The sequence below is a fragment of the Mastigoproctus giganteus genome, chromosome 3 (assembly GCF_048544385.1).
Source record: "Mastigoproctus giganteus isolate SK-2022 chromosome 3, ASM4854438v1, whole genome shotgun sequence".
In the NCBI taxonomy this organism is placed as follows: domain Eukaryota; kingdom Metazoa; phylum Arthropoda; class Arachnida; order Uropygi; family Thelyphonidae; genus Mastigoproctus; species Mastigoproctus giganteus.
Window position 1 is genome coordinate 170106034 of NC_143577.1, and position 13382 is coordinate 170119415.

A 13382-nucleotide genomic window follows, 5' to 3' on the forward strand; every position below is an offset into this window, starting at 1 on the left:
AAAAAAAACAGGAACTCCCTCGCAAAATTTTTAAAAACCGAAAATGTGCAACAAACTGAAAAAATGCATAATTCACAGATACTGGAAGATCAAACTTGCGGAAATGAAATTATGCTGTGCAACATCCACGAGAAAACGATCCTGATCATCATAAAGCCAGCTCTCATCCTAATGAAGAGGAAAGCGATGATAAGAAAACTGTAGAATGGGAAGATAATCATGAAGCAGAGGGAAACGTACAGACGGAGGATTTTTTTTGCCAGCGTCGAACAGAGAACAAGATGAATTATTCTGAGGACCGCAGCTTTAAGAGAATCAACAAAGCGACGAAGACGAAAATGTCGATATCAATGATCCTGGTACTTGACCTGAAATTATAACTGATAAATTTAGAATGGCTATCATATAAAATGTTGTGACACAAGTAAAAAAACTACGATTTTCCGAAAGATAAAAATAAGAGGTTTTTCTGAAAATTAATGAATGGGGAACGTCAAGAACGAAGGTGGTTACTATACTCAAAGTACAAAGATGCCACATCGTGTTATGAGTGTAAGTTATTCTCTTCAAATACCACTTCTCTGCATTTAACTGGACTTAACGATTGGGTATATTTAAGTTCGCGATTACAAAGTCATGAAAGATCAGAATATCATTTACAAGCTATGTACAAATTGTTGAAACTTGGAAACACTATTGACAAAGAACATGAAAAAATAATTAAACGAAACAGTGTTTAAAATGTGTTTGTGAATGAATAATGGCTGCAATTTTATATTTATTAGAGCATAATATGGCATTCAGGGGCAGTAGCAATGCTTTATATAAACCGCACAATGGTAATTTCTTAGGTCTCATAGAATTACTTGCAAGATTTGACCCAATCTTGAAACAACATTTTAGATCGGTGCTTAGAATCAGCATAGTGTTCCTATTTATCTCATAGAATACAAGATGAACTGATTTCTGCTTTGGCTAAAAAAGTTAGAAAGGAAATATTAAATACAGTTCGGAAAGCTAAGTATTTCCCAATTTTATTAGATTGCACTCCAGATGTAAGCCATCAAGAACAATTATCTGTTATTTTAAGATATGTTAATATAGATAACTCACTCTGAAAGTGATGTGAGTATACAAGAACGATTTATTTGTTTTGAAACAGTAAAAGACTCGACAGGAAAAGGGTTATCAGCCAAAATTGAAAGCATATTAGAAAATGAGGAATTAGATTTAGGCAACTGTCGAGGACAGGGGTACGATAACGGAGCTCATATGAGAGGTTTATATAAAGGCGTGCAAGCACTTATCCTGCAAAAGAATTCCAAAGCACAGCATATGCCCTGTGGAAGTCATAATTTGAATTTAGTTCTTGGAGACATTTCAAAATCGTCTTCTCTTGCAAATTCATTTTTTGGGACTTTACAAAGCATATATAATATTTTTGCAAGTTCTGTGATACGCTGGGATATATTAAAAGAGCATGTCAAACATCTTACTCCAAAACCACTGTCAGAAATGAGGTGGGAATGTCGCCTCGAAAGTGTGAAATCTGGAAGATACCGAGTACCAAAATTTTCTCTAGCTTTGAAATACCTTTATGAACATACCAGTGACATGAAAACAAACTTACTTCATTTGAATTTTTATTAAGTTTGGTCATTTGGTATGACATACTTAATGAAGTAAATATTGTGAGCAAGATAATTCAAATATAGATGTCAGTATTGCAAATTCACATTTCAAAGGACTTAAATTTTTTTTGAACAGTATCGTGAATCGGGATTCAAATCTTCTTTAATAACTGCAAAGGAAATAGCTGCAGAATTACAAGTGACATCTGAATTTAAGAATCAAAGAACTGGACGAAAAACAAAGCAATTTTGTTATGAAGGAACCGATTAGCCTATTTCATCAGGCGAAGAATATTTCAGAATTCAATATTTTATAGTCATAATCGATAGTGCGGTTGTTTCTTTTAAGAAACAATTCAAAATTTCTCACGAACATGAGACATCATATGGTTTTTTATATAATTCGGATAATATTCAAAAACTGACTGAAAACAACCTTCTTCAATGTTGCAAAGTAATTAATTGCGACCTTGCAAGATGATATTGATTTATTTAATGAAATCAAAATTTGTCGTCGAGGTTTGCCTTCCAGGATCACAATATTACAAATATTTACTGAAAAATAATTTAACTGAATTGTATCCAAATTTTGTTACTGTTCTGAACATTATATTAACCTTACCAATTACCATTGCATCTTGCAGAAAGATTTTTCTCAAGATTGAAAATAAAAAAAAAATTTACTTGAGATCTAGCACTAGTCAAGAACAATTTACCTCCTTAGCCATTTTATCTATTGAATCCAAAATAGCCAAAAAACTAAATTATGATGATATTATCAACGAATTTGCTATAAAACATGTAAGAAAAGGAAACAAAAATCCACATTGCGACCTTATTCGATTAAGCCGCATACAAAATCGTAATTTATAAGTATATGAAGCAATTATTTTTCTTATTGGATTTATTAAAGTTTTTTGTGATTGAAATGTTAATTTTATTATAATTATTTATCATTTTCATGTAATCCTTACTAAACCAATTTTTGCAATGTAATAATTATCAAAATGCAATAAATTATTTTGTTGTACGAAATTTGTATCAAGGCCCTGCAAGTCAACTTTGCACCGGGCCCCGCTTTTGTTTGGGCCGGCTCTGTCTGTGGGAAAAAAAGCATGAGTATGTATGTTCAGCAAAGTTAAATAATCTCATGTATTTACTCGAGTAAACCCTAGTTTTCTTAAAGTAACTTCCTGCTGTGTCCACAGACATTGCATGCAATAATCACAAAGTGATTATGGAACGACTGGTGGAAGGCCAGGACTAGTATATGGTTCAATCTTCTTGTCACAGCTCTTTGAATGGTGTCGACATCATGAAAATAACAGCCTTTCAAATTGAATGAGCCAAAGTCTGTAAATAAGGTGGGTGCGACATTACGTAGACTTTTTTTTTGCTAGCTAAAAATTCCCAAACAATGAGAGCTTTATGGCTTGGTATTGTTGTTCAAGAGGAACAAACTGCGGTCTTTTCCATACTGAGGTTGCACAAAATGGATTCTCTCCAACAAATGCTTCAAAACTTCCAGATAGTAGGCAGCAGTAACACTTTGGCTTTTGGGAATGAACTTTTTTGGCTTTGTAGGAGTTTGCAGACTTCAGCTCAGTATCTGTCACTTCATTGCAGGGTTGTTCTGAAAACACCATGTCTTGTCACCTGTAATGATTGAATTCAGGAAGTTGGGTTTGCTTTCAGCAAACTCAGTGTGTTCTCTGCAGTGTTTAACTTACGCTTATCATTTACCATCTGTTAATGAATGTGGAACAAACCACACACACAGACCTTCAATTGAAGACCTTTTCTTCAAATCCTGGGATATTATTGTACAGATCTTCTGAAATCGTTCAAAACATTGCACATCTTTCATTGGTGATGATTTCCTGCACTTTCTCAATCAACTGTGGTATTTGCACCATTTTTGCTGGACTCAGACATTTGTCTTCCAGTGGGCGAAATCTCTTCAATGGGCGAAACTTTATACCACTCAAACACATGTGCATGAGATGGACAATTCTCTCCATACAATTCTTTATCATTTGAAACATTGCTGTGGAAGATTTTATGTGCAGATTTTCTTTTTTTTTTATGTAAACCTCAAACACGAGAGGTATTATAACCTATAGTACTTAGTACCGTGCGTGGGTTGGAGGTTGAGAAGACGAAAGAAGATATTTGTTGACATTGGACTTGAACTTCTGTAGACTGCAATTTTCAGGAAATATGTATGAAGGAATAAACGAGGAAGATGAAAAGTTGGTTCTGTGAGTTTGAAGTTGGACAATAAATGGATGTTGGCTGGTGGCGGCACGTATTTGGACCGTTTTGAAAGAGAGAGCGGGAATTATAGAAGCCAATTCAGAAGAGCAGTGCCCATGGAAGTATCTGTAGAAGAGGCATGCAGCAGAAACAGTACGTCTATGAGAAAGCGAGTGGAGAGACTCTGTTAGAGATGAATCATTAATTAACCTAACTGCCCTCTTCTGAATGGAATCAAGAAGCCTGAAAGAGGTTTTGGGGGCACCACCCCAGATGTGGGAACAATATTCCATGGCAGGGTGGATTTGCAATTTATACAGAGTGAGCAGCTGTTTGGAAGAAAAGTAATGCCGAGAGAGAAAGAGAAAACCAAGTTTTTTAGATGCAGAGGAAGCAATATTTGTAATGTGCTTTTGCCAAGAGAGATTAGAAGTCAGGGTAATCCCCAAAAGAGATATCATTTTGCCTAGAAATTGGAGTGTCACTAAAGATAAGCATAAGAGCAGAAGAATTCTTTTTGCGAGCTATAAGACAAGATTAAGTTTTAGTAGGGTTGAAATCAACTAAGTTGTCTTTGCCCCACTGGAGAATTACTTGAACATCGGCATTTAGGGAATTGGTAGCAGATATTCGAGAAGTTGAAGCTGATTGAACAGGGCAAGATTTCTCAAAATGAAAGTGGAATGCAATGTGCTATCATCGGCAAAACTATGGATAGGATTTCCAGTCAATGGAAGAAGGTCATTAATATATAAGAGGAAAAGAGTGGGGGAAAGAGCTGAACCTTGGGGGACACCGGCATTAGTGGAGAAGTTAGACAGAGAGCCATATACCATCACCCTCAGTGAGCGATCAGAGAGAAAACTGGATAACCAATTACTAAAAACAGTTGGCAAACCATAAGATGGAAGCTTGTTTAGAAGACCTTTATGCCAAACACGATCAAAAGCCTTTGAGATGTCAAGGGCAACTACATGTGTTTCACCGAACCTTTCCATTGAAATAGTCCATAAATGGGTAACATAAGCCAGAACATCACCAGTGGATCAACACTGACTGAATCCATACTGGCGATTGTTGATCAGACGGATGGTTTCCAGGTAGTTTAAGAGTTGGCAGTTAATTGATTTCTCCATTACTTTTGAAAGAGTAGAAGTAATTGCAATGGGAATGATAATTGGATGGGAGGGATTTGTCACCCTTTTTAGGAATTGGCTGGATATGAGCAAATTTCCAAACAGAAGGAAAAACACCTTTGGAATAAGAAAGTGAAAAAAGTGGCAAAGAATAGGAGTAAGTTCAGGAGCACAGGTTTTGAGAACAAGTGGAGAAATACCATCGGGACCTGGAGCTTTCTTAGCATCAAGATTTGTCAAAATCTTTCTAACATCCTTTTGACGGAAGACCACAGGTGGCATTGAATGGAGCATGTTGGGAATGGTGGGAGGTGTTTTACCAAGATCATTAATATATGAGTTGGAAGAAAAATGGGATGCTAGCAGGTCAGCTTTATCCTTGGCTGAAGTGACAACAGAACCATCTGGTTTGGACAGAGGTGGGAGCAGAGATGGACAAAAGTTGCGGCCAATAGCTTTGGCAAGGGACCAGAATGCTCGGCTACCAATAGGGCAAGAAGCAAGTTTTCTACTCTTAGCCTGTTCAAACTCTAGTTTGGACTGATAAATAACTGCTTTACAATTGTTGCAAACTTTGGTGTAGGCAGAAAATGAAACTGAAGAATTAGAAACAAGCCAATTATGATATGCAACATTCTTCTCTTGAACAGCCTTAGCACATTTATTAGAAAACCAAGGTTTAGATAAAGGATGAGATTCTAAAGTGGAGTGTGGGATAAAGGATTCCATTCCTGCAAGAATAATTTCACTGACACGATCTGAGCAAACGTTGACATCAGAAGTTTTGAAACAGTAATCCAACTAAGGAAAAGAAGAAAATAAATCTCGCAGGTCATCCCATTTTGCATTCTTGTAATCCCAAACAACATGAGGTTGGGAATAGCCACGAGGTAAAGGCTCCATTGGAGAAGAGACAGATCACCAAGTTGTGATCTGAAGTGCCTAAAGGACCTCTCACTTCGACCGTGTACTTAGAAGGGTTGTTTGTGAGAAAAAGATCAAGCGTGTTGGCTGTATGATTAGGATTGTCCGGTATTCTTGTAGGTAAATGAACAATCTGTGCAAGGTCACTATTGATTGCAAAAGCCTCAGCATCTCGACCAGCTGGGTCGGTGTGACTAGAAAACGGAAGCCAGCTGGAGTTGTGAACATTAAAATCACGAAGGAAAATTACCTCACTGTTAGGAAAGTTGGACTGGAGAAAGTCAAGTTGCAAAGAGAGAAAGTCAAAGAGCTCCAGGTGATTAGTGGAGTTGGGAGAACGGTAGAGACAACAGATGTATTTTACACAATAAGGTAGAGAGATTTTAATAATAAGGTAGAGAAGATCAAAGAGTAGATTCCAAATTGCCAAGTCTCTGACAGGGAATGTCAGAACGGACATATGCACAAGTACCACCTTTGAGGCGAAAGGAATCATACAGCGAATAATTTGGGCATCTGAGATGAGCAGTAGTTGAATCAACTGATAACTGAGATTCTGTGAGAAAACGTACATGGGGTTTGGCAGACTTGAAGTGGAAATGGACATCGTTAAGATTAGAATTGTGATCATGTATATTTGTGAAATAAATAGGAAGTGCTTGGGACATTTAGATGTTTTCGCAGATAAGCTTGGTGTATTCAGTAGTATGAAAAAGTGGGTGGGACATGCTGTATGAAGTAATGAAATTTTTGGATATGGCTTCCTGAATATATCCAGATCCTTGACATAACATGGCCTTGACAATGCTCCCCGCATACACACTACTTGGACTCCCTGCAGTCACTATCTGGCAGAGTAGAGGTAGCAAGATTATACACTAGCTGATCCGGAAGCCTCGTAGAGAGAGTTACCAATAGGTTTGGTCCGGTGTACTAACTAGCGGCCGGCCTGCGAACACCGTTTTAGAGCTCTACCCTTGAAATGTAAGGAATAAGTTTAAACATAAAACTTGACGTTTGCTCTTTGTTCCACTGTCCCTCACATGAAATATACCGACGTAATGTACATGGACATCTCTCGGACCTGGACAAGAGTGACCTTATTATGCCCAGATACTCAACCAAGCCAAGAGTCGGAAATGGAGTAAACTGGATAGTGGAACTAGCGCTGATTGTCTGGCCTATCTTAAAAGATCAAACGAGAATCTATATCAATTGGGGCAGTCACCGCTTCAGGGAGCACGTGGCTGTACCAAGATGCTATAAATGCTGCAAGTTCGGGCACACTTCACACACCTGTGCCCAGGCTGTTAGGACCTGTGGCCACTGCGCTGAGAAAGGACATGAATACAACACATGCCCTAACAAAGAATCTGAGCCTGTCTGTGCAAATTGTAAAAGTAATAAACTAGACCACCACCACTCTATTCGGGATAATACGTGTCCGTCCTATATAAGCGCCAAGAGTTTATACCAGATGAAAACCGATTATGGGCTCACAGCCTAAAAGATATAACTACGGAGTTAATAAATTTTTTCAAATCAACGCACAGCGGGCCAGGGCGGTGGCCGATCAGATAAGAATCAAGGCAGACGAAGAAAATGCAGATATTCTCATTATACAGGAACCGTACACTCACACGAGGCAGGTGAGAGGTTACCCCCTGACCTACAAAATAATTCAAACAGATCAGGATACCCCCTGGGCTGCAATAGTTATTCGAAATCCAGAAATCACAGCAACTAAAATCTCAGCACTGTGTAAAGCCTGGGCTGCCTGTGCCCACCTGATTAGCTCCATGGGATCCTTTTACGTGATATCCCTATACTGTAGACCAGGCGAAGAGATTACCTATGCTATCAGATACCTGGAAGATGTCCTGAGAACTCTGCCAAACGCAAAAATCATCATCGGAGCCGATGTCAATTGCCGATCACCGGTCTGGCATAGTTTGACACCAGACAGGCGGAGCACTGCAAATGGCCAACGCCTGGAAGACTTCCTGGCAAACTCGACTATGACAGTCATTAACCAACCAAACAATCCTACCACCTTCTCAAACACCCTATGGGAGGCCACTATTGATATCACTATGGCCTCAAGGAACATTGTCGGCAACATTTCCAACTGGAAGGTCAACGAGGCGTGGACTACTTCGGATCACAGGGTTATTTCCTTACAGCTAAATCGATCTCTAGCTAGATCCCCAGCCATACGAGTCATGTTAAATAGATATGCAATTGAAAAGGCGAACTGGGAGTCTTCAGGACAACCCTAACTAATGAGACCCAACCCCACCTACTTCCCGACAACGCAGATGCCCTCCAAAGACAAGTCACTGATCTGATCACAATGGCCAGCAACTTGGCAATCAAAAGGAAAAACCCTGTCCCAGGCGCAAAGCCCTGGTGGAGCCCAGAGCTGCATAGATTGCGCCGAGAAGTAATTATTAGAAGAAAGACTTTCCAGCGTGCCCGGAGGACCTGGCCGGCACGTGAAGTGGAGGCGCTCAGACAGAACTACAGGGAAGTGCGAAACCAGTACACGGCCCTGATCCGCAAACGAAAACAAGAATCCTGGCAACACCTGGTCACCACCACTGGCAATACCGACCCCTGGGGAGTGGTGTACAAGATCACCACAAACAAACTACCCAGGGGAGAGGTCACCACTTCAACCAAGTCATTACAAGGTACGGAAGCAACCACCTGGCAGCAATCCATAACAAACATTTTGGACACCATCCTACAACCAGCAACAAATCCAATCACTCAGGAACAAAAATCCCTCTGTGCAGAGAATGAGACTTACCACACTGAAGAGCAGGAATCTCCCTTTGACTTAGGAGAACTACAAACTGCTGCGGTCCTGATCAAAGATAGGAAATGTCCAGGATCGGACCTGCTGGAGCCTGAGATTATAAAGAAAACAGTGGAGTGTGTCCCTGAATTAATACTTCATCTATTCAATACCTGTCTACGTGATGGTCACTACCCAACAGATTGGAAGTCGGCCAACGTAAAACTGATCCTGAAGAACCCGACGAAACCACCTGAACTCCCAAACTCCTACCGTCCCATCGCTCTCCTGTCGGTACTTAGTAAACTCTATGAAAGGCTACTCTACTACAGACTTCTCAAACACTACAACAATGCAAACATGGCTTCTCACAGACAATTTGGATTCAAAACGGGGCACTCCACTGTAGATGCACTCCACAATCTCCTTGAAGCAGTAGGAATTACCCAAAAGAAATACTTTCTGGTCATCGCTGTCGACTTTGCTGGGGCGTTCGACTCACTTTGGTGGCCGAGCGTCCTAGGCAGACTGCGTCAATCAAAGCTTCCAGTAAACCTATATAACTCCATCAAAAGCTACCTTTCCAACAGATCAATCACTGTCAATGCTCCATATATGAAAATCACCAGACAGGTCTACAGAGGATGCCCACAGGGCTCGGTTTTGGGCCCATTCTTGTGGAATCTTGTGCTTGATGAATTCCTTGGCATGGACCTGGGAGAGGTCACCTCTCAAGCCTATGCAGATGATCTTATTATCACCATTACCGGCAATTCTAGGGCCCGACTGGAGACTTTGGCGAATAATGCACTACAGAAGCTACAGGACTGGGCTAAACACCATAACCTCACCATCTCTGCCGCCAAAACAGATTCTATTCTTCTCAAAGGAAGTCTCAATGAAGCCAGACCGCCACAGATAAAAATCGACAACAGGACCATAAAATTCTCCACTCAACTCAAGTATCTAGGAGTTATACTTGACAGCAAACTGAATTTCCAGCCACATCTTAAATACCTAAGAAGAAAAATATGTAATTACACCGCCCTTGTCGCCAGGGTCTCCAGACGGGACTGGGGACTCAATAGGCACACTCTGTCCTTATTCTATAAAGTGATATTTACCCCGATTATAACGTACGCAGCAGGCATCTGGTACCCGAAAGCAATCACTGCTAGTGGTAGAAGAATCCTCGACTCTCTGCAAAGGAACATCCTGCTTGCTACTACCCGTGCCTGCTGCACTGTCAGTACCCATGCTCTGCAAATCCTGGCAGGCGCCATGCCACTGGACCTGGAGGTGGTCCGCTGTGGACTACTCTTCCACCTCTCCAAAGCAAATTCCAAGACCATCCTCGAATTCACAACAGACCCCGCAAACGACAGAACAGCAGAAAAGAAGCGTCTCCTCACGCATCTGCAGCAGGCGTGGCAAGCGAGATGGACTACTTCCAACAAAGGCGAAATCACTAGAAAGTTCTTCCCTTACATTAACAGGGTGTTCCCCAGGCTTCCCCCCCTGGTTTTCACCTGGTCTTTATGCTACATACCTGTTAACTGGCCATGGATCATTAAAAGGCAAACTGACGGCCCTGGGAATCATCGATGATCCCACTTGCACCTGTGGTGGGACTGAGAGTTGGTCGCACCTTATGTATGACTGCCCCCTATATGAGGATCTTCGCTGCACCTTTATCACTTCCGTGACCTACATACCCAAAGACCAAGAAACACACCTGCTTGATAGTAGGGAGGAATATACAGCTTTCACGCGTTTCGCACAAGAGCTCTTCAGCCGAAGGAAAACCTTATCTACAGTTCCTGTACCTGCGCCACAGCGGTCCCAAGGAAGACAACAGACGGTCTGAGACCATGATGGACTTTCATCCAGACTAGACAGTCATGAACTTGACCGTCACACCATCAAATGGACAACTATCCGTCGATTGGAGTTTGAAAGCTACCATTGGATTGAATTAAACCCCTGGATTGGACACCAGCCGATGTCGATAACAGAGGCGCCAAATGGCGATCCTATCTGTGCTCAATTGTACAGTCACTTTCGACCCCACTCCCTCCCCTTTCTTTGCCTTCACCTGATTGACTGAGTGTACATTGACTGGTTGGGGATGCCTTCGCCTATATCCCCTTACTCTTACTTTCATTCCTCCTCTTCTTCTGTACTACCTCACTCTATCTAATCGCTGTTTTTTTTTTTTTTTAATTAATTAATTTTATTATTATTTTTTTTTATTTATTTATTTATTTTATTTTTTTATTTTATTTTATTATTATTATTATTTATTTTTTTTTTTATTATTATTTTATTTTATTTTATTTATTTTTTATTTATTTATTTTTTTTTTACTTGGTCTCCGCTCAGGAAGCTGAGGCGACCCTGACGGAGACTAGCCAGAGAACTATGGGCAGCCTGGCTACCTCCTAGTGGTGTGTGCGGGCAACGTGGGGTTCCACCAGGGGCCCTGCGGCCAAATGCCAGGAAACACAACAGAACCCAACACAAAACTACACATTCAACACACTGCACTTTTTCTGGCGTTACAGTGCTCTGTATTTCTTCACAGTGTACATATGGCGCAGATGTGGGAAACCACAGGTGGCGCCCGACCCTAACACTATTCACACTATGTCCCTCCACATAGACACAGGAAAGATATGCACTTTAGCCTACATTCTGAAATGGCAGTAATATTTTCTGACCTAGACTTGTGTGTTTGAGGACACACACAGTGATCACTAAATTATGACCACCTACTTACTGTGTTAAGGCACTTTCCAAGGATAACAGCCACTATTTGTCTAGGCATGGACTTCACTAGATATGTGAAGATGATGCCCATAGGAATCTGCAGCCATGCTACTTGCAAGGCTGTCCACAGTATTGGAATAGATGCTGTTTGTGTGTCCATATGTCTTGCTTCCCATTCTAAAACATGCCACAGGTGTTCAGTTGGACTGAGGTCAAGTAAATTTGGAGGTCAGTCAAGATGGGTGATATGTTCTTGTTTATACTCCGGAACGACTAAAGTTTACAATAAATCAATCATTACAAATGTTAGTATTAGCAATGGCCACATGGTGCAAAGAAGCTTATGCTGCACCAGCCAAATAAAATAACAAAAAATAATGAAAAAAAAAAAAAGTAATAAGAGAAAAGGAAATAGACATCCTATGCATTTCCCTCTTCCCTTAGGTAATTATCCAGCTGACCTTTTGAATTTCCCCAAACTGTCAGCCTCTACCACCCATGTAGATAATTATTCCACTAATTTATAACAAACTGGCTAAAATAAAACTTCCTGCAATCTAGTCTAAACATCTCCCCTGTAACTTGAAATTATGACCCCTTGTTCTAGAATCATTTATAACCGTTAAAGAATTATTATTTTTCATAGTTAGTTAATCGTGTTTAGCAGTCACAGGCTTGAATCCTGGTCCACTCAAAGAAAATGTGAGCACTGAAGGGGCCTGACATAGCTGAGTGGTCAGGAGCACTCGTGCTTCTGGCCACTTGGCTATGTCAGGCCTCTTCACTGTGCTCCTTGAACCATTTTGTGCTCAGTGTGGACCCAATAAGACAGTGCTTTATCATCTTGGGTGAACTTATTTCTGTTTGGGAAAAATGCAGTATGGCAGGTGCACATGGTCTCCTATGAGGTGCCAGCAGACCTCACCAGTGAAACGATCCATATGCACCAGGGGTCCTAGTTCTTGCTAGAAAAACATGCCCCATATTAAGCAGCTACTGCCACCTGTCCAGTTCCTGGGCACTATGCATGATGGTGTCCAGTATCCAGGCAGGTGGATTACACCACAAAAAGGCATCTGCTGGTGTGTCACACCAGGTATAGTGGGGCTTCAACTTACGATGACATATACATCCAATATTCTCAGGAACCGATATACCTTCCATACGATCTCTTATTTTAAGGACCGAAGATATTTGCAGGTACCAATGACTTTCCAATATAGCTGGAATGATACATGGGTGGGAATTTTCATCTTTCATCATCACTTCCATCACTCGTATGATTGTTCTCAACAAATTAGTCTTTGTTATCATTCAATGCATGGTACGGAACATCACTCATACGATTGTTTCAGATGTATGACGATCTGAAACTTAAGGCAGTGCTGTGCGCTTTGAAGACTTTAAAGCCAGCAGAGGCTGGTTTGAGTGCCTCAATAAAAGGGCGAATATCAAAAGTGCTGAAAGGCATGGGAAGACAGCCAGTTCTGATATATATATATATATATATATATATATATATATATATAAAAAAAGCAGCTGAAATTGGATTCCAAGTGTTTGTTAATCAGGTGGGGTTATCTTCCTCAGCAGGTTTTTAACACTGGTGAAACCGGTCTCTTTTGGAAGTGAATGCCCAGAACGTACATCACTAAGGATGAGGCTAGTTTACCTGGGCATATGCCTGTGAAACTTAGGCTCACTCTCCTGTTGGGTGTCAGTGCCTTTTGAGATTTTAAGCTGAAGCCTTTGCTCATGTGTGTCACTCTAACACCCCCATAGTATTTAAATAACAGAAGGTCAACAAAGGCATGCTGGGAGTGTATTGGTGCAGTAACAAGAGGGCCTGGGTTACAGGATACTGTA